Below are 27,273 nucleotides of genomic sequence, written 5' to 3'. Positions count from 1 at the left end.
TTGCCCTTACATTGTTTCATGGAAGGTTATGAGGTTTGCTGATCAAGTTATTCCTGGGCCTATTCTCCCACTTCACAAGAATATGAAGACATCCACTGCTCAGGCTCCCCTGTGCCATCTACCTGATTCACCTTGCAGACAAGTCCTTGCTCAGGCTTCAAGAGGAACCAATGTTAATGTCTGAATCCATTAAATTACTTTTTAAACAATTTTTCCCTGATGAGATAGCCCTTAAAAAGTTATCTTCATGGGGTGCATCATTTAAACATGATTTCAAAGCAGAAATAATACTTCAGTAGTATCTTATTAGAACCAATATCTCACTCTGTAATGAAATCTTATCTCTGTCTACATGAATGAATACAAAGGAACAAAGCTGCTCAAATGCTGAAGATCAAATGCTTTGCTTTCTTTTCTGTCCGTGCCACACAATATTTTCCCCCTTATTGAAGCAATATATTTCAGAGGAATTACAATTTATATAAAATGAACAATGTCTTAAAATATCACTATTTTTTGAAGACTTTCACTGAGAGAACTAATGGACTGATGTTTCACTGAAAGAAGCTGGAGCAGAAGTTAAACTGAGAAAGTGCTGTATGTCAAATATCATCATTTCTTGTACAAAAAAATAATACTGCTGGATTTGATAGATATGCATTATAAATACATGAGAGCAGATTTATATATTTCATTTGAAAATTTTAGCATAGGTATAGATTTAGTAAAATATGTGTTCTCAGAGATACTACATTGCACTGTACTCCATATGTTTGGTAATGATGGCACTTCATGTGGTCTTCTGATTTATAGCTACCCAGAGATGCATGAGCTTGAGAAAGATGGGAAGCATGCACAAAATGATGGGTGGTTCTGGAGATAAAGCTCTGTTGGGAGTAAAATGTTAGTTTGCTGCTGTGGTGCAAACTGTATTATTGAGGAAAAAAAACCTTTTTATTTAATTATCATCATAAATATTGCAATCCACAGTCTATTTGCCGTTGTTCTTGGTAAGTTTACTTTGTATTGATATTTTTTTCATTATTTATTTTAGGTATTCTAAAAAAAGTGATTCAGAAATCTTTTATATGTTTTCACAGGATAGGCAGATGTTCAAAAGATGCAGTGAACCTAACACACTAACTCAAAAAATGTAGTTATTATCTACTCCATACCTACACAGGACTTTGTTGCACTACAGAGTTCAGCATTTAGAATCATAGAATCCTTAGATTTGGAAGGGATCTCTGAAGACCATCTGGTCCAACTCCCCTGCAATGAACAGGGACACCACAGCTAGATCAGGTTGCCCAGGGCCTTATCCGGCCTTACCTTAAAGTCTTTAGGGGTGCAGCTTCAACCACAGTACTAGGTAACCTGTTCCAGTGCCTCACCACCCTCACTGTAAAAGACTTTTTCCTTATATCTAACCTAAATCTACCTTCCCGACCTTGAAGCCATTTCCCCTTGTTCTATTTGCATACTTCTAAAAATCAAAGTGATGTGGGTAAGTTTCATTTAGTTTTAGACCCTTTATGGAATCAAGGTCTTAACAGGTTTACCAAGCTTCATATTACTTTTTATACTAGTTACTGTTATGTTGTTGTCTGAGGGACCATTTCTGATGAGAATACTCCGACTCATGTTACATTTGAATGGAAAGGAATTAGAATTCACACGTAACTCTCTGTAAAAACATATTTTCTTGTGAAAACATCTAGTAGCATGCATAATTTTTTAATGTGGCTTTCTCTGAAGTCACTTAAAAGACAGCCATTGACTCCTATGGGAACCAGAGTCAACTCCGCAATATGCGACTCAGTGTCTTACATTTAACTGAGTATGTTGCATGACTTCTTTTCCATGGAAACCCACGTAAGGTGAGGGTCTCACAACTAAGGAATTAGGGGATCACCGAGGCTAGAGGAAGAAATGGGCCATGGCCTGCATTGAGAGCAGGTGCAGAGTCAGGATGGGTTGCATTGGGCAGCAGCAACTGATGTGCAACCAGGAGAAAGCATCTTACTGGGGTTACTGCGAAGCAACATGGAGGTTTGGGAGAAGTGGCTGTGGGCTGGCCATAAGTGCACCAGCTTTTAGAGCTTTATTAATATTCATTTATTAATGTTTATTTCTGTCTGTCAAAGGAAATAGGATGCACTTCACATTCAAGGGATGCCTCCTGCCAGAATTTTGTTTAAGACTTTTTTTCTTACTTTGACATTTGAATTTACTGCAGATAGAAAAAAGGTAACAAGCTTGATTGTAATGAAAATAATTTTAATGAATATATCAACTGAGTGCAATTAGAATCTAAATATATTAATAATATGCCATCCTAATTAGAAGTAAAGTGAGTTTTTGCAGAGTAGGCTTACTAATTTTTTGGGGGGGGAGGTGTTGTTTGGTTTTCTCTTTTGTTATTCTTTCTTAAAGATTAAATGAAAATGCAGGCTGCTCCTTGGTGAGAAAAGAGTAGAAAAGGTTTCTGTGTTGTTGTTTTTATTGTTGACTGGCCTTTTTGCTTAGGAATCAACAGATATACTATATTTTTGGTTATCTTTCATCTTCTGTTTTTTTTTTAAATAGTTTGCCTACCTTATCTTCATTAATGCTCCAAATATTTAAATTTATTGATATTTATAGCAGTAAGTCACTGTTTCTTAACTGGTAAGTAATTGAACTGATTCAGTATATTATATTCAGACAGTGTTCCATTTTTAGGCCTAATCCTGCAGTAAGTTGTGCAGGAGTCTGTGTGAGGGGAGGGGGAGAACAAAGGAGAAGGGAGAAGAACGATCACCCCTTGTAGAGCTGTATGGGGCTTTGTCTGACCTTACGTCAAGATTAAGTGTAAGCTGCTGCAGAATTTACATCAGTGCATTGGAGATCGCAGGAACATGCTCTGGTTCAATTGTTGTATTGCAGGGCACAGACTCTTAGGATTGTTTTCTTTACATACCTTCAATCTGTGGAATTTAGCGAGAGCATAAAGGTTGTAAGTGATTAAGGCTTTTGCCAGTGTACCACTATCTGCTTTGTAAAAGCACTGCACAAATGTGCTAGTAGATCTAGATACCAAAAATCAGAATCTTAGAAGACTGTAAAACATATTAGTATCTGACTGGAATATATTTCACTCAGAGGATGGTGAGGTCCCTGGCATTGCTGCTCAGAGAGCTGTGGGTGCCCCATTCATGGAAGTACTCAAGGCCAGGCTGGATGGAGCCCTGGGTAGCCTGAGCTGGTGGGTGGCAGCCAGCTTTCGGCAGGGGGATTGGAATTGGATCCTTTAAGGTCCCTTCCGACCCAACCCATTCTTTGATTCTGTGGATAATGTATAAGTACAGAATCTGCTAAGTTGCAGAAGGAAGAGCTGAATTACATTAGCTGTCTATATGTACTTTCATCTCTGTTCATGAAATTGTAAAGCAAAAGAAAGGGATAGCCTGAAATCAAAATTAATAGTAGCAATAATGAATAGTAGGTGCTGCGAGAGTTTGCACTTCACACAGTATACAGCTGTGTGCTTTCTGTGAGGTGCCCTCAAAATGAAGTCTTGCTCTTCCATTGGAGCAAAAAATTAATAAATTCCACCTACTGCTCTGAAACTCATCTCTGGGTTTTCTTCTTGAATATTCAAATCAGTTCATGCAAAAGGATGCAAAAGATTATCGAAAGTAATGATCTTAAAGACCTTATTGATATTGCAGAAAAACTCATGGCTTTTCCTATTCACAGTGAGTGACAGTGAGTGCCTGAGGACATTCCCTGCTGGGAATGGGGACAGTGCACTGTACTCATGCTGTAGTTCTTCCTAGCAGCTCTGCCTGTGCAAAGCAACTTAGCTGGAATACAATTCATGTAAATAATAACTTGTCATTAAAGCCAAAGTAGAGAAAGCTAAGGTTAAAGGAAAAGCATTTATCTCTTATCAGGATAACCATACATATTTTTCATGTTGGAAAAGCATGTTTAGACATTGAGTAACTTATGTATTTGGTTTCCATTGTGTACTCTAAGTGCAGATAGATTTGATTAAAAAAAAAAAAAATTGCTGACTAGGTTGATCATTTTTCTCCTGAAGTAATGACTACATATTCACCTTCTCCTGCATCACCAGCAATCTGCACAGCTTCTCCTGCATTCCTGCGCAAAGTGACAGTGCAAGTTATTCTACTTATTATTCTTGTATCACCAACACCGCGCCTGTCTTTTTTAATGATATATGGCGTACCTTAGTAGTGGCTAATCTCATGATGGACTAGCTCCTTGTAGGTTACAGGCACCATTTCTGTGTCTCTAGCCAGCAGCACTTGGTGATGAATGTCTTGGGCATCCTCCTGTAGCTCGTGCTGACTATGTGCACATATACTGCAGTCTGAAATTACAGCTGTAGCTTCAAAAAGAGCAGTTTTCTGGTAAGGCACTCTTTGGCATCCTGTGTGCTTTGCTCACCAATTAGACCATGCTAAAAAGAGAATAATTAATTCATGAGAGCAACAGAATTGAAGGGTGGCTCCTGGATGAATACAGTGAAGTTCTTCAAGTGAGAAGTGAACCCAAGCTCTAACACCTATGTGTCTCAACAGAGTCAGGTAAAAGCCCAAGCTTTTATTAGGGTTCACCTACTAACTTTGACATATTGAAACAACATTTTAGTGGTACGTAGCCAGTTAGTTTGAAAAGAAGCTCCATATAATTGTGATAACAGATTTTTTTCTAAAATATTGATGAATGAGTGTACTGAGAGCTAACTACAACGTAAGCTGTATAACAGTATAGAAATAGTAAATCTGACTTAGATTTCATAGGCAAATAATTAACTTTTCCAGTAATTTAGAGCACTTAGATATGTTCAGCTTGGAATCTTAGTTGGTAACTAAATAACAATATTGCTAAAAGTGTTTCAACATGATTTATAAACCTGAAAGAGTGTGTGGTCATAAGGCATACTGGAAAATAGTCCTCAGCATTCACCATCACAATATGCACAATGTTTTATTTTTAATAAAAATATACTACTGCATGCTGATCTCCTGCTGGCCTGCTGCTCACCCTGGCCAGTGTGCCACCTGTTTCATTATGGTGTTACTGCTTCCAGCCAAGCACCGTGATGTACTTCTGTTACGGTTTTTTTGCTGACTGTTTTCAATTTTATGGCCAGTCTATGCCCTGATGACTCTTGAGTTTTCATTGTAAACACTTGCTGTTGGGAATACAAAATGTTATTTTTCTTGTGCACTTACCAGTTAGAAATCAGGACTCCACTACTGCAGGTATTAAATGAAGGTATCCTGAACCTCCCCTCTTCCTGACAGCAATCATACTGTGTCTCAGTGCCCATTTTTCCATGGAGTTCGCAGCTGCTGCTGCAGTTCTTTTCACATCACTTGTGCTCTGAAAGGGGGACCTCTGTGCTTAAATTTCCAGGGAAGAAAAAACAGAGAACAGTGACCTTATGAAGCTGTCAGTGTGAACTTGGAGAAAGTGTTTAAAGATGTTTGGTATGATTGTTTCTTAATGAAAATAGGGTCTCAGTCTCTGAGATGCAGGAATGCTGACAGTGCTTGTACCCCAGGGAAAGCCAGCAGATAATTTCCATTAATGAAATTATTTCGGGATCATTCTTTTCCAGAACTCTATTATAATCAACAATTTATGAATATTGATATTGATGCTTCAGCTTATGGTTGTATCCTACAGTACTTACTTTTCTAGTGCAATTCTGTTAAGCAAATAACAAGATCAAGAGAGAAAACAAAAATAACTGATAGTGTTTGGGTATCTGCTTAAGAATGTGTGCAAGTCTAGCAGTCAAATGTAACTGCAGAATCTTAAAACCGAAATTTTGCCTTTGTAATACTGCTGTTTCCAATTTCATTTCACAAATGATGTGAGATCTCAACATGAGCAGGTTTTTTTTCTGTTTCCTTTCTTTCCTTTTTTTTTTTTTTCTTTTTTTTTTTTTTCTTTGTTTGCTTTTTTGGGGGGGAAGGGGAGAGGGAAGAGTTTATAACTGGTGAGAAGATTTGAGATGCAGCAGAAAAAAAGTAATTGGTGAATTCCATCTTGGCTCAGTCCTTTCTCAGCTCTGTGTTGGTTAATCTTGTTATTAACTCACAGCTTATTGACCCTTCCTGAGTTTGCTATAGTGGTATGTGTTGCTCAGGAAGATGTATTTTGTGACTGTATCCATAGCAGAATTGTAACATTCGCTGCTACTAATTGTTGTATTTGGAATCTGCTAATCACAGCCTGAAAGGTTTGGCCCAAACTGGGCATAAGTGCTGTCTGCAAAGTGTAGTAGAACAGAATTGACTTTGCCGAAATGAATTTCCAGAGTGCTTTGGATTTATTTATTATTTATTTATGTATTTTGCTCTGTTGTTGTAAGATAACTCATAATGTTTGAAGAACTCACAATTTCATTTTCCAGAAGTTAGACTATCTGACTAAAAGCATTTACTTCCTTTTAGTTGCATTATCCTTTTGGCTGAATTTTGTGGGTTTGAATATAAGTTTAATACTTTCTTTTATGAAATCCATTTAAAATACTCCAAACAATATTGAATATGCAAGTATTCTTAAATGGAACTTTAAAATTTATTGTTTGAATTTTTTTTTATTCTTATACGCTCTGTAGTCTTACTGAAGCAGTTCATTGATCCAGCTGCCTCACTTAAAGGTTTGTGCTGAAAATTCCCTTCCAATCCATGATGTATAGGGGTTTTGTAGAAGTTTGCTCATATGCATTTTAAATAAGAATTACATCTGAGACTTTCCCAGACATTCATGTATAGCTTATAAATAGTGAAAATAATTATTCTTAATGGGTTGTTTTCTCAGATTTAGCTATCAGTTCTTTCCTTGGGCATTTTCTACATCTGGCCTTTTTCGTACCTCATTTCTTTTTCATTGGATACTCTTTTTGTGCAGTACTGTTTCCCCTGTGATCATCCCAACTCAAAACTGGAAACTTTCAATGAGAAAATTTAATGAAAATTATTCTTTTTTGTTAGGAGAGAACAGGGCTTGATTTAAATTAAGGTTTGTGGAATTGGTTCTCCTGTTTTATTGCATCTTATGCTGAGGGTTTTTGTTTTCATAGAGTAAATAAGGACTGTAACAATGGAATTTAAATCTTTCAGAAATCTGCTGAAGACAGCACAATAGAGCGCAGTTCACTTCTGATTTAATGACTTAGAAAACCACTTTCAATTCTCATTCTGTAATGGCTTGATGGAGGAGCTCAGAAAGAGACAAGACAGTCAGACTGGAGGACATGTACAGAGCTAAACCAACAGAGATTGAGCATTTTCAATTCACAGTGTTACAAAGCTGCTGCTACTTATGTTCCCATGACAAGTTCCGGCAAGGAAGGTTGTAAAATCCTTCCTTTCAGGTTTATTATGGTTCATACTTCCCAAAGACCGTTGGGATATTAGATTCAGTCAGACATGGCAGAAGAGAAGTTCTGAAATAAATCATTCATTTCTCTATGTGATATAAAAAGAGTTTCTCTAGAGGCTGAGGAAAAAAGGGCTCTATAATGTAATGGGGATACAATGCAGAGGTCTCTGCATATCTGTAAGTTGTAACCCAATATGTAGAAAACAGTTTACCCTTTATCAGACAGATACTGAACAACAGATCCTGTATTTTTTTTCTTCTCTGTTACAATGCCTTGGACCTCCAACACCAGGAAAGTCATTTATTTCTTCTTTCCTGAAGTAAACATCCAGAAATCAATACTGTTTCTTTCAGCTCTTCATAGGAGATTCATTCTATCCCAAGTCCCTTTAAAGATACTAATGCCAATCGTGTGACTACTTTTCTGCTTTGAACATAAGAATTACATCTGTGTTGTGGACTAAGTGGAAAAAACCTCCTGAGCACTCTTTCTTTTGAGTATATTTGAAAGAAATAGATGCAATCTGGCTGCAACCAATCAATCCTCAAAACTGCATATAAATAATACAATACTTTTCTGTGATACTAACAATATAGCCTTTACAGATTAATGTATTCATGTCTTCGCAAACAACTCTATTTATGGCTGACCCAATTACTTTAAGAGCTCATTAATCTGAGATCTATATTGTTAGATGGGGAAGTTTAGAGTTGTCTTTAGAATCAGCTACTCATCTCCATTATTTTGGACAAATAACAATCAGAGCTCCCAAGGATCAATATGCAACTGATACAGATTTACAATTAGATCATTGCTTCTATCAGTAGTGGAGATGGTGAATGTTAAGAGAGCATGGGAACTGAAAGCTCGAGAACATTTTCAGAGCCTACTGATGGAGTCATCTCATTTTCTGAATTTCCCAGCCACAGAGATAAAGCTGCTGAAGTCACATTGCCAAATTTCCTGGCTGTAAGCCCCCTTTTCAAAAACTTTAGTAAATACTTCAGATTAAAACAACAACAACAACAACAGCAACGAAACAAGCACTTGCCACACACATGAACACAAAATATATGAGGAACTGCTATGAAAGCAGTCAGGTTGAAAGCTTTCCTTTATGGTTGCTTCTTACTCCACTCTGGAGAAACGGTCACCTCAGCCAACAGAAGATGATTGTCTGCTGTTTTCTGTGCAGAATACTTATATTTTAGTTTTAAAACAATAACAATAATATGAAAGTATTTTCTTTTGAATCTTCACAGTGAGGAATAAATTAATGAAACTTCATATAATTGTTTGTATTAATTCTTAATTGTTATGACATTTATAATCTTAACTGCTAAAAAATGTGTATAGAGGAAACAGCCTTAAAAAAAAAAAAGCTGTGATCTAGATCCTTCGTGAAGTTTTTAAACTGAATATATCAAAATCAATGTAACTTTTATTATATTTTATGTCTCTCTGAATTTGTTCAGTATTCATTTCTGACATGAAAACTAGAATAATCCTACCAGTCAGTTTAATGCTATGGTCAGGTTCACATTAAATGTAATGTCTCTGATGGCAGTTGTAAGTGGGGAAACTGAGTCTTGACAAAGGGATGATGCAGTCAGTGTATTTGTGCAAATAAACTGAAAAGTGCTCTAGCAGCACATGCACACTCTGCAAACCCCATCGTGCTGAGTTCTTGCAGTGAGTCAGATCTCACACAGAAGGCTCTGGAGTTTTTTTTGGTAAAGCCATAACCTGTCCTGTCAGACATCAGTAGCTTCATTTGACAGCCATAATGTTCCTACTTTGTCATGATTTGGGACAGCATTGCTCCAGTGGCTAGTAAACATGTCAGTGAATTGTAACAGCAATTGAAAAGAACTGGATGTACAGATGATTAAAACAGCAAGCTAAAAATATGAGAGAAATCAGTGTATATTTAACAATACCTTGTAAAAGCCAGCATCACATAATGCTGAGCTGTCACAAGCTTCTTACAAGCAGTGACATTTTAAAAAAGCCCTGTCCAACCCTATTCCTAATTACTCTGCAGAATGCTTGCTTTTCCCTTTGCCCTTTTCAATCAGACTGGCATTAATAAAATAGGGATAACAGTGAAAAATGTACAGTAGAAGAAGGAAGAAAGTTTGTAATCCCAGTTTCTAATGATTTCTCGATACAAGAAGGTCTCTGCATTATGAATGTTACATTATTTTTTAAAATTCTTGGATTTCTCATTGGCCACATTAGCAGTTCTCCCATAGGGATATTATGATCAATAGGGTTCTGAAGACAATCAGTAAATGTGTCTTGTTGAACAGGATGACTTTCAGAGACTCCTACCAATCTCAACCATTTGGTGTTTCTGTGATGTGTGGACTGTTGAAAAAGAGAATTTAATTAAACATATCCAACATTAATGACAAATAGAAAATTATTATTTTAGAATAAAATGTTCCCTTTCCATTTAAATTTCACAAATGGCAAAAATTTTGTAGTTTAAGTGACCTCCATATATGATGATCTTTCAAAGTGTAGAGTTCTTTGAGAAGATTGTAATATCTTGAAATGTTTCACTTTGAAGGAAAATTTGCCCTAGGATAAATCATGTCATTTGATATAATTATACAGAACCAGTGCTTACTGTTATTATCTGATTATTAACCTCCACATGAGCTATTTACATCTCAGTCTTTAGTAATCAGCATAATGATTACCTGCCTGTTGTGGTAATAATTAAGTAGAAAAGCCAGCAACAAAATAATGAGATTTCTAATATTCTTTTTAGCTCAAATGTAACAAGCATGGAGTGTAATAGTGGGTCTTGAATATAATGTGATTGAGATTGATTTTTACAATGTCTGATTTTCTTCACTTAGGTATTTGTTATCAAGGGGAGGGAAACTAAAAATTTTTAGGAGCAAAGTAAACTAAAAGGTCTCATTATAATGTGTAGGACTTGCATGCTTCACATGGCATGCCAGAGCATGTGAAGATTACCAGCAATTGAGCTGTGCTCATGCCATTATTCACATGCATCTTAATGCCATAGGCTGTCCAGTAGGTCCTCGTTGGTGTGAAATGTCACCCCTCTTATTCAGTTGGTGGCACTGCAGCAATTTGCACCAAATAACTGGTAGCAACAAAAAAAAATTTTGTAATCAATAAATTCAATCATCTTAGATTTTTTCCAGCCACCTGAATTTGCGGGTGTACATTGTTTATTCTGATGAGGGTGATGCTTTCATTTAGAATCAGAATAATATTGTATAGGGATGATGCTGGTTGCAGAGTGGTCTCCAAAGTAACATGACAGAGTTTTGCTGGCTATGGGCATTGGAAACGAAATTCAATAATGCTCTAAGAAATTTACTGCGGGCTACTAATACTGTAAATGTGCTAGTACAGCATATGGAGCTAATCTGAAAATACTGAAGCATGAGCTCATTTTCACTTGAGTAGTCCTGTGGGACTACCATCTCAAATTCATCTGGAAACCTGCAGCTGGTATATGTTTTGGAAGATTACCTGTAAGTGTTGGTTTTGCCAGCGTATTAAACCATTGCTGTATTGCATTAATGGTCTGAAATTAATCCCAAATTACAGATTTTTCACTGTTATATTATATTCTGCTTTTTTGCTTGAATTCACATTTTGATGAGTATATAAAACACAAAGAGTTACTCTTATAATACTAGCATTCTGTTTGTTTTCTTTGAGTTTCCTGCATTTTGTTTGTAGTTATCTACCATAAACTACTTTTCATCTAAAGGGAAGTCAAAGAAACACCTTCAAGCCACATTAAGGATATCTACAGAAAGACTTTTATCTCCATTTTGATAATGAGATACCCTAATCATGCAAATAGTTGGCACTACTTGCTTCCTTTTTTTAAGAAGTAATTTTATATATGCCTTCCTTCCTCGCTTCTTCCCTTCCTTCCTTCCTTTCCATCTTTCTGTCTTTCTTTCCTGGGAAAACTAGCTTCATCTGAATCAGTTTTTAACTAATACCTCACGTTTTCCTTTAATGCTTCAAACATATTTACATTGCTTAATTGTATTTCTGTTTAAAATCTTCCATTGCTTTTGATGAGTTCAGTCTTACAGATTATGGTATAGTCATGTTAGTTATTTACAAACATATTCTATGTGCAGGCAAAAAAAGTATATGCTAAACATTAATAAATTATGACATAATCTTTAAAAATCAAAATCTTTGTTGCATTAGAACATCTTCCTGAAGGAAAAGGATAGAAAAACTTAAGCTATCCGTGGATTAATAACATGAAGGCTTTAGTATTCTTACTTGATTTTGGTTGTGACCCCTTTGAAATATTGATTGCTTCTGATCATTTTCCGGCTCTGCTCTGAGCCATCTCTTTCATCAGTGCTCTGAATGCTGGATGGAACACTCAGCAAGTCCAATGCAAGTTCTCCCCTGAAGGTTTTCTCATCTGGTTTTGTTCTGTTTTTGTGTAATTTCATTTGAGTATTAAATGTTCATGTGTTTTATTTTTATGCAGATGGGCATTTGGGGATGTTTTGGTTTTCTAGTGGTGAATAGTATTGAAAGCCTCAGCTCTGCAGTAATAGCGTAAGCAGTTTGTGATAATTTCAGCATGGCTAGTGAGGCCTATCCAGAAGTTATTGTATGACTGAGGCCAAAAGGAGGAACAGAAGTTATTTGATGTATGCATTAAGGAATATGCACCACCAGCTCTATTATGAAGTCCTTTGATGCTGCAAATCTAACTTTACAAGTATGAGTAATTCACTGATGATAACGGACCCACTTGTGTGTTTGTTTTTTCTGGAATGAAAGTTTATGTCTATGTCCTCAGTCACATTGAGGTTCCTTGGAAGAACATCGTAACACGCCTTTCATCTGTCAGAACAGCAATCCTTGCATAAATACTTTATTAGAAGATCTATGTCTTTGAACAGAAGGGAATTGCATCTTCTCCTTTTCATGGATGCATGTTTTACAACCATGATTAAACCCTCTGTTAGTGTTTTCTAAGCAAAGCAGATATAGTTTTCCTCAATGAAGAAAAAATACGGGGCTCTAAGAATGAGTTTAAAGGATATCATTGTCTGTGATGTGTGAAATCTTGGAGAAGAGAGAGTAGGCAAAGATGGGAGTAACAGTTTTTATTTCTTAACCCTATTTTTTTAAAAACGTGTAGTTAAAGATGAAAATGTTTACAGACAAGATTATACTCCAAAAAAAGCCTCAGTAGATTGAAATGAAGATGTGCTAATATCTAAGATTATTTTTGAATACTTTTTTTTTTTTTTTTTTAAGTATTACTCTATCAGCTAAATATAGTTCAGATTTTTACATTTTTATAGACCGTGTGAGTTCCCTGCAGGCACACTGTCTCTGCAATGATTTATATAGTTAGAATTATAGGGGATGATAAGCATTTGCTGTTCAATAGTGTAGTTAATGCTCAGCCCCTCGGGTAACAGAGCAGTGAAGCATTTACTACTCAGTGGTAGTTCTGCAACAATCAGCAGCAGTGTGACTCTATCACAGTAAATTTACATCGATACACTTCATCCTCAGGGAATTGAGCATTCACTCAGCATAGCCTAGGGAAAACAACTAGAATGGACCTTTTCCAGTTCTTTTGGGTGGCACAGCGGGAAAAGTTTATTAGTGTAGCTGAATCAGAAACAGAAATCACAGATGGTATGACATGAAAATTATTTAACTTCTATTTTCTCTCCTTTTTTTTTTTTTTTCTTTTCTTTTTTTTTTTTTTTTTTCCAAACAGTACAAAAATAAAAATTTGAACTGGAAAGAGATTGGAAAGGTGAAAGTTGCGAAGATGCCGTAGTGGCAAACCCACTACAGTTCTGATGCAGATGCCAAAGGCTCTGTGCCCTTCAATCCCATTATTAGCAGGAACCTCCTTTCTCAGGTACCTGTGTATTTTCTGTGTATAGGTGAGCTTACTGATGCTGTAGCTATATAACACTATTGTTGACTATGATTAGAAAATAGCAAAAGCTGCGTGAGTCAAACAATAATAGCTCTTCTCTTGCAGTTTATTTTTCTTCAGTAGACATGAAAGCATTTTATAAATGAATACAGTACCATCTACATATAAAAATTTGGGAAACTCGAAGCAGAAGGAGGCTCCAGGAGTTGGCCACAGTCCTTCAGCAAGACTGTGACAGAGTAAAAATACAGGGGAGGTTCCCAGGGTGTCTGCTTAATGCTTTAACCACTGCAGTCAGCACTGCCCTCTCTCTCTGTAACACACCTGGAAGCCTCCAGCTGCTGTACAGCCTGCAGCATGAGTAAGGACTGACAAAGTATGTTTTTGCTCTTGTAGGATATGAAAGAAGAGGCAGAGGAACCTACAGCAGGCAAGGCAAGCTTTAGCCTAGAACATGCAGTGAGAAAGTGAGAAGCAAGATTTCTCTAAGTACTCTGTCCCCATGGATGCCTCTGTGATTGAAAGACGACTTCAGTGAACTGAAGAGGCATGACTCTTCAGTGACAGAATCTATAGGTAATGAATGTTAAATCTATGCTGTGTTTTTAAGCCTGACTGATCATACAGTAGAGAGCCAGCAAGTACATCTGTAGGCACAGCTTAGTGCAGTCTCAGGACAGGCAGATCTCTGTATCTGTACATTTGGAAGTATATGACAGCACAAAAGTGCCTGACAGGCTGTCTGTGAGGCTTCAAGCTGAGGGCAAGGCAGGTTTCCCAAAGATGCCTGTAGTATGCCTTGTGCTTGCCTGCGTGCTGCAGTGTTGAAATAGCATAGGGTCATGCAAAGAGCATTGATAATGGCAGTGACTGAGGGGAAAAAAAAAAAAAAAAAAGGCATGATTTGTGTTGGAGTTGTGAAGACAGAGCTGATGACATGTTCTGGCAGTGATGAGAATATAACACTATCCTGTGGTTATGAGCAATTAAAAAGTAGCTTGATGCCATTGAGTTTGTTTGGGATTCAGCACACACAGAAAAGAGTAGTAATAGCTGTAAAGCTCTTAAAGAGCAAGAATACAGTGAGTAATTAAAAAAAAAAAAAAAAAAAAAAGAAAGAGGCAGAATAATATTCTCAGCAGCTATGTGGTACAGGTAACTGACCCATTCCTTCACCTGAAGCTAAAAAATGAGCCTCGTGGAGAGAGTGGTTGTAATACCTGAATAAGTTCAGTACTGATATCAGAAGGAAATGGAGATTAATGAAGGATTCATTACGTCAGGATTCAGAATCTCATCTCGAAAAGTAGGAGAGGAGCAGCTGTGGAAAGAAGATACGGTATTAACATTGTAAGTCTCAGTGCAGACATATGCAGTACAAAGAAATCTGTATGGCCTGTATGGCTTTATCTCTGATAAAGCATTTACGTCTGCTGTTACCTCAATCCTCTTTCCTGCATCACAGTATGCCTAAGGCAATAGGAGTGCACTGAGGCATAATGTGGAGTTACACAATGCAAATAAAGGCAAGGATGTCAAACAGAATATATATTATAAGTGATAGTGTGTGTGATTGAGAGTGGATGTTTCCAACTGAAGGGAAATAATATTTCTTTAAGCTCTATGAAACTAGAGAAGAAGTCAGTGATTCAGTCAGAGAAGCACTGTAGCAGATTGCTTTTATAAGCTCTTTCCAGAGCAGAATCACATATGGAAACAATTGCGGGTAACATGCAGTAAAATATATTCCGCGGAATAATCCCATGCTAGCAGAGATTGAACTAGACAGTTTAATAAGCCTTCCATCCTTAATTTCTCTCTGCCTATGATTCTTTCAGATGAAACCATTTAATTTTATGTCTTCTATAGCTTTAGAAATATCCAATACCTTCTGATTTACAGCTTGACCTGTGTATAACAAAGTCCAGGTTGCTTGGGAAAGAAAAACACCCTAACCATAACAACATATTTCAGATACAATCAACTTCAGACCCTCATTTATATTTATTTATTTATTTGTTTACTGTATCTGTGGAATGAAATATACTGCTTGGAAATACTGTAGTGGCCAGCCTCCCTTAGAACTTTATTAAATCCTCGTATTGAGAAGGTGAAGAGAAGTAAAAATGATGTAAAAATATGATGGGAAATATAAGATACGTAGAAATTGTACAAAAAACGTTTGGGTGAAACCAACCTCATCTTTTAACTGTGTTATTAAGGGATGGTATCATAGCATCAAATGAGCTGTACATTTTGGGTGGCTACCAAAGATTGGAGATGCTTCAGAGCCTTCAATGGACAATATGTAACTTTTGTAGGTTTGCAATATTTCACATGATGTGGATCCAGAGAAAACAGTCCATTTCTTTGGAGCACCTCTGAATTTCTCATCTGCATTGGGAATCATTGGCAAGCTAAATCTCTGATACCTGAAGCCCCAGACTGGCACTAGCTGGAAAAGAGATAAGTGTTTGGTCTCATCCCATATCTAATGTCTAGTAGACATCTAAATCTTAAACAAGAAGAATCACCTTCTGAAAATATTGCTTTGTTAACTATTCTAGTCTTTGAGAGTGGAGACACATGGGCACTTCTGTAGGCTGCTTTATACCATTGTCTTTCATAAGAGGAATGTCTTCAGATGACCAAGAGTAAATCTTATCCTTCACGTTTAAATAGGTGAAGTCTGATGGGATGAATTTCAACCCACAACTGAAATACTTACAAATTTTTCCTGAAAAAAGAACGGAGTAATTTAAGAAATGGCTAGGAAGTCTGAAGTCCGTGATAAAATCGTGTTAGGCTTCAAGGCTTCAATAGCTAGCATTCTTGCCAGTCCAAATATGAGGAAAAATATAAAGCTAAATATTTGTAATATTTATGAAAATCTTTCAAAAATACTCTCATACATACAGGAATACTGTTTGGGGAAGATACCTTATCAACAAGATAAGACTATTGACTGTTAAAAGAGTAGCACAATAAAAGCAATTCATGTGAAATATTAATAGGGGAACTAATTAGAGATGAGATGGAGTGAGCTGTAATTATATGTATGTCAAACCCAAAACAGGAAGAAAAATGTCCTTTCCCCCCAACTAAGAAAAGTACTTGTGTTCAGCAGCATGCTGAAAGCTATGCTTATCAAATGAAAGCATTGATAAGCAAAGAAATAATCTATCTATTTAAAAATGAGTACTCAGAATTTTTAGAAAGATACAAGGGGGAAGGGGAGGGAAGGAGGAAGAAAAAGCAAAGAATAGGTTGGCTTTGATTCTGAAAATTATGCAACTTTCTATTTTTAGCAGAATATAAAACAGTGTAGGGACTGATAATGCATAATTGAATATAAATCAATTTTCATTCCAGATGCAATACCAGGTTTTGGCAAAATTTGCTTGGATATCTGAGAGGTTCTTTGTGAGACATGATTTTATCAATTGCAGATGTACCAGTAAGTTAGTTTCACTCTGACTGTCTAAAACCAGGCAAAGTAGTGTTGATTCTTCATGAAGTAAATATGCAAAAGGTAAATGACTGGACATATGATAGTGTGATTTCATCTATCTTTAAAAGTTTGCTAGATCTTATTTAGTAACCCAGTTGAACCTGAATTGGAATAGTAAAATGTGTCTACGTAGGCCTGTCCAAAAGTAATGTACCTATTTATTTCCATTGAAACTACAATAGAGACAAAGAGCACTACAACACTATTTGATAGAGGAAATTCTCAGCTACTGAACAAAATTTTTCAGTGCCTTCACCAGCATTAGCCAATTCATGTGGAGGAACTGATTGAAACACTTCATTTCTTGGTGTGACAGCTGTGCATGGCTGTCTGGATCATGGCTTTTATTTCATGCCACTGTCACCACTACTGAAATGCACCCCCTTACTGTGCTGACATCAACCATTTAGTCTCAATAATTGTTCACCAAGCATTGATGAATGTCAATGGGTGCTATTTTTTCCACACAGAGGGATTCGGAGAGACACCTTTGCTTCATAAACACTTCAATGTCAGATACCATTTTGTCAGACTAGCACTCTGCTGCCGTCTGTCACACAGAAATAACATGTGTTGGAATACTGGGGGAAAAGAACAATTTCTACTGCCATCCCACCAGAATCTGCTCCTGATGTCATGGGCCAACATAATAAAATAGGAGGCATTACTTTCGGAGCAGCCCTTGTATTATAGGCATAATCCCATGAACTACAGAACACCCAAGCTCTGTTCTGAGTAAGCAGCAAACAGTTTATTTTAAGACTGGATTTAAATCTTCAGTATTTGTAAGCATCATCCCTGTGGGGGCTGACAGCAGTGACTGCCCGAACTCACATCCGAGGGTATGCGTGCAGTGGTGTGGAAAGTCCTTATTCAGTGTCCTGTGGGTTTGGATCCATTTGAATGGAATTTCAAACAGTGCATAGTCAAGAAGGAAAGCCAGCTTATCCAGCCACTTAGCAGCATTGATTGAAATCTTGGTGTAGGCACTACTTGAACTGAGATTTGCCAAATATAGATAGTATGTCAACTACTAATGCCAAAAATTTGTTTACAATAACACAGTGATACAATAAAAACCAAGAACAGAAGTTTTACCTTAAGATTAATTTGAAAAGACTTTAAGAACTGTGTTTACTGCTGAACATATCCTAGGGATACATAACCCTTAACCTCAGTCCTACTAGACAAGCCACACGCTAACAAGCTGGAGGAACTCCACCTGGCCTCAGCATTAGGAACTTCATGGGAAAATAAATGTGGGATGATGTTACTTTTGTTTGATGTTCCAACATGAAACACTCAGAGGCGGCATGCTCTAGCAGTTGAATTAGCAGTGGAAAAACTCAGTAATATGCTTGCATTTACTCTCAGCTGTTTGAGTGTGCTATTATTACATGGTGTACAATATGATCCAGCTGTCCTCAGTGCCTGAATGTGACCCAATCATAAATTATTGTATAAATGGCTTGGATAAGGATCCTATAATATTTATTGAAAGAATACCACATTGGAATTGTGATGTTCATGCTACATATGATTTCATCTTCATGTATGGTACAGATGGTTGGTAATTTGTACTTCCTTTTCCCAGAATAGCAGATCAGAATTTGTGGCTGGGTCCCAGAATGAAGTTACAACTTCAGTGGTAAGGTAACAGATGAAAAAGACGATATATTTGTACTTGAAAATTATGTCTTTACCTTCATCACAGTACTGTGGTCCACCCATACTGCAGACTTGACTCTCCAGAGGTCCCTTCCAGCTGCTACAATTCTCTGATTCTGCAAAATCATTTCATTCAAGAGAAAGTGAACTGACAAAAAGGTAAGTATCATGGTTGGTTTCTTTTTCTCACTTCTGATGTGTTTGTACTGAGTTTTCTTTGTGGTATCTGAAAATAGCTGATATATGTGTGGTTTGGATGTTCTGTAAAGATTGATTTTATCTTTCAGTCCTCTTAAATACACTAGTAATGTAAAACAAACAACTCAAAACAGATTTTCCAAAATAAATAGCAGTACCCTGTGTTTCTTTTGAATTCAGTAATTTACTACAACCCAAATCAAGTTCAGCAAGTTCTCTAAACCTGATAGAGACTGTTCTCTCTATAATGGTAATTAAGTTTGGACCTTGCCAAAATTCATATTCATAAATGAGACAGAATTATCTGGCTTCTCCTAACACCCTATGTTACTGTGCTGGAAACCATCTATTTCCAGTGCAGCAGTATATTTTTACCTGTAGCTTACCAACCCTACATACTGTCTGCAGCTGATATATACACTTCCATATTTAATGTTACAAATTTTCCTGTGAGAGTAAGATTGATTTAAGGTATATCTGCATCCAGAAAATGTAGGGGGTCATTGACCAGACTAATTTTCAAAGTGTTGCTACAATCAGACACGTGTTAAAAGGTTATTTTACTTACTGAAAAATTATGACTCCCCTGTTTTGAGACTTTTTTTTGAGAAGTGAAAGTGTCTCTCTTAATGCAAGAATGGATCTTCTCAATAGTAGTGCAGTTAAACCTTGGATTGTGATTAATCTTAATACTGAAAAGAATTTAGAATTATAAGCTTCACTATTGTGTTCAGGATGTAAGTAGAGGCAATCAGTGTGATTGCTTAAAATAGCCCAGTTTCCATTTTCCAATGGGAGTAGCATTCAAAATTCATCAATAGTGTGGGCATGTGTTACTCAGCCAAGTAATCACCATAGTCTTTTTAGGCAGTTAAAATTAAATTTCAACATGCTGTATTAAATTCTCACTAACAGAGTGTTGGACAAGCTTCTTATACAAAGAATGTATAACGTGTTAATGAATAAATCCAAATGCAAACTCATTATCTTAAGATGACATAGCAGAAGCATGAAAACAGTTAAGTTTTTTCCCTTAGGATGACAACTTCTCAATTATAAGCAGAGCACTGGAAGATATGCTTAGGAGGCAGATCTTTCAGATGAGCTAATTAAGAATGTTCTAGCATTTTTTGTGTTTGTATGCCCCAGTGAACAACACTATTGAGGCAGAGGGAACTAGGCAATTGTTAAGTACCATTCACAGATCGTTCAGGTGGTTAAGTTCCGTTCCAGGACAATGTTTCAAACTCAGCATGGAAGCATTTAAATCAGTATAATTTTAGAAGATAAAATAAAAAAAGCAAAAATCTCTTGAAGGCAAGTCGTACCACCTAAAGGAGAAATGCAGCTATCCTCTTTAAATTGAACGTACTCATTTAGAAAAAATTAGATTCAGTTAAATGTTTAAAGTAAGATTTAGAAACCAGAGTGTTCAGAATACTTTGGTCTGCAATTCAAGAATAAGATTTTAAGTCTTTTTTTTTTTTTTGTCTATGCTACATTTACACTTGAAGCGTTGAGTCTTTCATATTAAATATCCATGTACTCATCAAAGCAAATCCCACTGCTTATGTTAGTCCATTATTTTCTCTCAATATTTTGCTGCCTGACAAGAACTGATTGATATCATTAGAATGACCTAAAGCAGTAATCTCAGATGATGTATTCATCTGTTCAGGAGCTGAAAACACACAAATACAAACATTTTGTTTTGATAATAACTCTTTTTATTCTATCTTACGAGCAGTAATATTAACAATCATGTAACAGAGCTGCAGATCTATAGCCTTCAGTATACAAAATTTCACAGCTACCTTTTCCTTTGTAATATGAAAACTCAAACTTGCAGGGTAAATGTCTCTTTACTCTCTGTGTATAGGGTAAGAATGAAGTATTTGCAATTAGGTGGAAAACTGTCCAGAATATATTGTACATATATGCATGCATATATGCATGTCATGTGCTTTACAGAGATAGAAATAAAAGCAATTGATCATTCCAGGAAACGTGTCAAAAAAACCATACAGGAAATTATACCATATATATGTGTTTTTTTTTTTTACTTTTGTTTAATATAGCAAAGTTAACTTACTCAGTCTTGTTTTATTATCAAGATGCACATCAGTCAGACGTGCCATTAAAATTTAGTGGTTTTCAGAATGGAAAGAAGAATGAAGTCCCATTATTTGCCAGTAGTCACAGATCTATTTTGCTCATAGTATTTCTAAGCATGTACTTTCTATTGGCAAAGAAAGCATTTTGATTGGCTTGAAAGCTTAATATGCTCCCATGAACTTTTTATGACTTAATCATTAGAAATAAACTGCTTCATGATCTCTGTTACTTGATGCAAGTCTATTGTTTTTTTTACAGTTCACCCTTATTCCAGGAAATTGAAATGTCTCGCTGGCAAACCAGCAAAAATACTTTTGCAGTCATTTAGTAGCTGCAGAAAATAGCTTATCTGAATCAAGCTCTTGAAATTTAAACAATTAAATTTGGCAGTTTTCTGTTCTGAGACAAGCAGTTAACTAGTGTTGATGTTAATGAGACTCATTTCTTGTCCCTCAGTACATGGGTGAGTGTTTGTCCCTGCAATATAAATTCCTCTAGTAGCTTTTGAAACCACTGAGTAGTTAGCTTAAAAAGAACATCTCACATGTATTCATGCAAGTAATTACTAAACTTTATGAAAAAAGCCATTTAGAAGACAGAGAATTAGTGTTCCTTTTCTAGAGGAAAAAAAATAATAATTGGACTGCTTTTATTAGTAGGTACCAGAGTCTCTTTTGAAGGGAGATGATTCAAGCATGATGGCAGAGGGAAGGCTCAGTCAAACCTTGGACCACTGTGGAACCAGGCCACAAGATCCAAACTGGAGAGTGCCAGGTCTGCCAATATGATCACAATTCTTATTGCGGTTAACAAGGATGTTTTCCAGGGGGTTGCTTGGATCCTGGCAGAATTCCATGGACACCTCCGAAGAGCTGAAGTTTCCCATTCCTACCTTGTAAAAATGGAGAATTTCTCTACCAAGATGCTCTTTTGTTTTCCTGTGAATCATAAGCCTAATGAAACAATGTTAGCAGATGAAATGGAAATTGTAGTGCAATTAAAGTCTTAATAATGGAGTAATCATGGGATTATGTAAGAAATCACACAGGATCATGAAAAGAGAATAAAAGCTATTAGAATGGCAAATTGCATGGATGTATGAGAGGCATTACTTCAATTCCTGATTTTACATTGAACTCCAGTTTGATGCCAGAAATTAATTCCTACTTTTCCAACTTTAACCCAAGTCCTTGTTTGGTAAATGTGAACTATGTGTAAGTATGGGAAAAATGCCACGGATTTGTTAAGTCTTGACATCAAATTTAAAGGAAGTGATTTGCTTGTCTGCAATACCTGTCACATTTTGACTTCATTGTTTCTGATGATGAAAAGTGGCAAAGGAAACTTCGTAGTCAAAATGCCAGGTGAGTCCAAAATAATGGAAATAAATTAATTTTATAAAATGGAAGGAGAATTTTTTCTCAACTGTGGATCTTTGGATCTTTGTACTCTGTGGCAGAATCCTGTTAAAAATCTGAGGAAAAAGGTTCCTGAAAATGGGAAAGGTCTTCTATCAGTTATTTGCACCCATCGTTAACCAAGATTAGGCTCCTGTGGAAGTGTACCATGTGCAGGTTTGATTTCCTTTTAAAATTAGAACCCTTTTGCCCTTTGTTTGTCTGCTCGTGGTTCATCTGAAGATACAAAGTCTGTTACAGAAGGCAGGTAAGGAGATAAAATGGACATCACAAAATAGGAGAAAATAGACCATAAAGGAGATATACTGTAATATTGCAGCAAATGAGTATCTTCTTTCTAAAGACTTTATATGGCAGCTAGAGCTGCTAACATTATTCATGTATAAAGAAGATGTAGAAGTTTCCCAGAGCATCTTTAAGAGCATAGGCCATGTACTCTTCAAATAGCAAAAGTGCTACTGCCCTGTAAGAGAACACCATAACAAACATTTTTCTCTTTCAGTGTAAATACTGGGGATGGTTGGAGAAAGGTACCCAACAGTGCATAGCAAATAGTGACTCAAAATGAATGTTCCAATAGTGTATTTCCAAAAGATATTTCCAATTTTGAAAAGCAAAAATCTGAAGTAGAGGTGATTTGGATATGGATAAATATTTAAGTAGTAAATAGTTCCAGAAAGGAATATTGTATTAAGAAAATTTTACTGAAGACCTCTATGGATAAAGCCTAGTGAAAGCTAGAATGCCATAAGTTATTCAATTTGTTTGTGAAGTGTTGTCAGTTGCTGAGTGAAAAAGAAAGACGTTTAGGGCTTAGTCATAGTGATTCTTTTCCTTCTTGAAGTTAAGTAAAAGACAGGAAGGTTGTGTTTAGCAAAACAGTTATTGAGATCAAAATGATTTCTGAGTATTTAGATTTCACTTTAAAAGGTAAGTACTGTGAAATGACCACATTTTTTCAATAAACATTATTCTGTTCTTATCTGTGACATTTAATTAATTCATGACCAGTTTGTACACTCTTGCCATCTTATGTAAACTAGTGTAAAATTGAATGAAAACATCCAGCTAAAAGCTTAGAACCTTCAGGAAGATAGGAAGTTTTACTCTGAATGATTATGCTTGTGCCTGTCAGTTCTAAGGTATGTTAGATTATGTTTGTTTCTTGTTCTGACAGTATAGCATTTTTAAGTGCTCAAAATGCGTAAAACAATGCACAGTGCAAGCAGTACCAACAACCTTGGCCCTTTAAAGCAGTTATGTTTTCATTAGTGAAAAAATATGGTCATTAGAAGATGTGCTACTAAATATTGGCTTAGGTCTGCTGTGAGATTGGAGAATAGCAGTTTTGTTGTTCCACTGCAAATTCCTTGACTTGACTTGTCCATTAGCTGTTTGATGTTATGGTTATTTGAATTTCATTTCAGTAGCAGCACAATAATTTTTCCATTGGGTCTTTTATCATGATAAGTTTTTCCAGGTTGGAAAATTCACAGCGATAGCAGTCTCTACTTTTTGGATTATTGTTTTTTCCTAAGCAAGTGATCTGATAATCTCTCTTTCCTCCAGCCAGGATGATTTGTGCTACTGTGTAATGAGAGAAATCCTGCATCTTTGGCTATTCATGGGTCTGAAATACAGCCTGCTGCAGCTGATAAGGTATAATGGGTTTCAGTGAGCTTCAGCACCTCTGAACTGAACACAGCAGAGACCCAACATGACTGAAGTTTCCAAGTCCAACTGTAAGGTAAACCACTGTATAAGTAATTCTGTGTGTCTGTGTTATGTTGTTAGTTACAATGCCACGATGCTCCTTTTTTATATCTGAGGGTTCCTTCCATTCTCTAACATATGAGAAGAGTCTCACTGGATAATTTAATCAGGTAGAGTTAGAGTAGAAAACAAAAATTCATATAAAAAAGTCTGAAATCAACTGAGATAATGTGAAAAAATCCACACGAAAGGGTAGAATTTGCTTATCAAAATCCTTTACAAGGACTATATAGTTTTATTTTACGTATGTTTTTACATATATATATATATATTTACGTATATATTTTACATATATATATATATATATGTAGCAGAAAGAGAACTCATATTCCAGAAGGAGAAGGAAATAGCTGCAGTCTTTTAAACATCCTGTGACTTCTAACTAGAGGAAAGAAATACATATTTGTTTTTATGATTTTTTTTTTTCCAAAAGTTAAGGGAGAGAAGATTTTATATGGATATAACAGCTAGACATAAATTAAAAAAAAAAGATCCTGTTTTAGTAAGGAGTCCTATTATGTAATCTATGCATAGGAAAATGGTTCATGTCATTTTTCATTGGAAACTAAGTACAGTTTTGAAGTAGGTTCAAGAGATATTCCATGGTCTAGATTATTAAATGTTAGAAGATGTAATCAATTAATTCAGCTACCCACATGCATGGTAGAATAGGAAATGTTTGTTTAGATTCCAATTTATAGTTGTTTGTTTTATTATTTTACCCTCAGGAGGAAGCTTAAATGCTTAATTCTGCTGCTTTCCTAGTATTATACAAAGCACACAATAAAGCATAAGGCAACTTTGCCTGGTTTATAGTAGAACTTTTAATTAAACGTTTTTTCTTCGCAAACTGAATTTAAAAACAAAAATCAGCAGTAGGAGGCTTTAACTGCACAATGTTTCTTTTGAGTTACAGGCAAAAGCTTTAATTGGCTTTTATTGCAGGAGGATTCTATTGTAACCTCAGAGCCAGTGTTTGTAACCAGTATCAAAAGGGGTCCTTAGCACCACCAGGAGACTCATGACAGCTAACAGACAAGCACAGTGGAGTGGAGAAATATGCAAAGAACTTCTTGGAAACAATGTGATTAAGTGTGATTGTTCTCCGAGATCTAATGCATGTTTGTAACTTCAGCATTTATGCATAGCTTCTGTCTGAAGGCTAAGTATGCACCTTAGGTGGAGTGATGCCCTGTGCATCCAGCACCATTATAAAGAATGCTGCCTCTTTGTGCTACCCTGCTCACTGGTGTTAAGAGTTTGTTTTTTTCCTGTGGTTTTTTTTTTTTTTTTCCTGTGGCAATATCTTTATATCATTTATATCTAAGGTCTAACTTAATTTGTTGAGAGTTTCTTCTTTGTTGTCTTGTCACTTAAGCCTTTCCCAGATACTAACAAATTATCTCAGCAGAATTGTTGTCAGGGGAAATAATTTATTTGCACTTTATGGTTTGGAACAAGGCACATCAGAAGCAGTAAATACCTTTGTGGGTCTGGTGTTGTGTTCAGTGTTCTGTGAAGTGCCACCTCTGGTACCCAGACAGTTGCCTATGCCACGCAACTGCTGTTCTTGTGTTAATAGCTTTTGTGCTATTGGGATGTTACATTAGTAATCAGGCAGAAGAAATACAATTCAGTGAAAATTCAAACTTAATGGACTGAATTGTGCTTGGACTGCCTTAGTTAGTGTGTTGCAGTGTCTGCAGTCACAATTACATTTGATTGTGTGAAAAGTACATGAAAATTCAGCTTAGGCTGAATTTTGAAGCTACCTGTCCATTGTTTGGTCAAACAACGTATAGTATATATAGAGAATATAGACACAAGATGAAAGTCTTTCGCCTTACTTAACTTGGAAGTCCCAGATATATATCTGTGCTTTATTAAAAACGTAGCTGGAAAGATTTTGACTAGGGTGAAATAATACAGGCAAATAAAGCATGAGCCAGAGACAGTAATTTAGAAGCAGGGTACTCTGTCATGGGTGTTCTAGGAGCTGAACCAGGAAATATAGCCTTATTCCCCGAAACATGAGCCTAATTCTTACCACATCCCTAACCTAATTGTGCACACTGACCAGTTCAGCTGTGTTTCAGACAGACAGCTAAATGTCTAGGCATGGCTGTGGTTTTCTTCGTTTTGTTCAATCCAATGTGAGCTCAGTGCTTGATAGTGGACTTCTGGGTATGAACCTCATCTTCCAGTTTTTGCAATATCTGGATTTTCAAAAGGTTTCTTCTGGGTCATGAACACTATATTTCTACCATCCATTAATATAAAAAATGTTTGCATCCTTATTTCTAGATGAATTATTCACTTGTTAAAAAAAGATAGAAAAAAGAAAAAAAAAAAAGAATTAAATGTGTTAGAGATTTCAGCACAAAAGCAATAACCTGGATCCCTCTAGAGGCCATTTGTGTAATATTTGGTAGGGAAAAAGAATTAAACGTGTCTCTCAATTCTCTGTCCGCAGATAAAGGAAGCTTATCTATCTCCTATTACTGCATATTATCTTGCCAGCAGGTTTCTGTTGGGTGGTGAAAGCTGTGTAATTATTGTACTTGTGCTTCCTTAAACCAGCTCGTACCTTTTGCTGGGTAATACAGCAGTTTCATGGTACGTTAATTCAGAGTCTTAATTCCTCTATGCACGTTTCCTCAAAGATTGTTTTTTATAAAAATGAGCGTTTTATGCTAAGCACTAATCAGTGCACCAGAAGGAGAGGTTTCCATTTGCAGTAGCATTGTCAAGGAACTAATTAAACCGGACAGACAAAGGGATAGTATTGCTTTCCCATGTGGCCTTTGTGGGCTTGATTCTGATCTCAGGTATACTGACATTACTCCTCAGTGTTTGAAAAGTCAAATGACTGTAAAAGACACGACGGGCTGTCATGGTGAGGGGAACCTGCACGCAGTTAGCTGAGGTGCGAGTAGTCTGAGCAGAGAGGAACAGTCCAGCACAGCAGGGGGATGAACTGAACTTTCTAAACTCTTCTGGGATAAAAGCAGTCAGAGCATGATTAAAGGAGAGCACCTCACTGATGGTGAAACCCACACCACTGAACACTGTCTGTGAAGAAGTTTCCACATCAGATGCTTTCTGGGCCTGAGAGCGCTGTTACTGCAGTGGCTCATTCAGGACAGTCTGCTTACGGAGCTGTGCAAATTAACTTAAGCAACAGAGATAACCTCCATTTATCAGCAGTTCCTGTGAAAGAGCAGGCTGTAAATAC

General features: G+C 36.4%; 1 long non-coding RNA gene across 23 annotated transcripts in view; it reads left to right on the top strand.

Annotated features, from left to right (window-relative positions):
• Nucleotides 1–27,273, top strand: part of LOC122183951 — a 479,215-nt gene that overhangs the window by 388,120 nt on the left and 63,822 nt on the right. For 20 of the 23 annotated variants that reach the window (XR_006180447.1, XR_006180444.1, XR_006180448.1 and 17 more), the window contains 5 exons: nt 13,188–13,334; nt 13,752–13,931; nt 18,581–18,693; nt 21,504–21,621; nt 23,835–24,012. This is a non-coding gene — a long non-coding RNA (uncharacterized LOC122183951). Of the gene's footprint in view, nt 1–13,187; nt 13,335–13,751; nt 13,932–17,356; nt 18,520–18,580; nt 18,694–21,503; nt 21,622–23,834; nt 24,013–27,273 lie in introns of those variants that run through there. The other 3 variants (XR_006180445.1, XR_006180437.1, XR_006180453.1) reach the window with 3 other exon arrangements.

Source organism: Lagopus leucura, unplaced genomic scaffold (assembly GCF_019238085.1).
Source record: "Lagopus leucura isolate 7727_CA_CO unplaced genomic scaffold, USGS_WTPT01 Super-Scaffold_100021, whole genome shotgun sequence".
In the NCBI taxonomy this organism is placed as follows: domain Eukaryota; kingdom Metazoa; phylum Chordata; class Aves; order Galliformes; family Phasianidae; genus Lagopus; species Lagopus leucura.
Note: the sequence above shows the minus strand (reverse complement) of the source record. Positions and strands in the feature narration are given on the sequence as shown.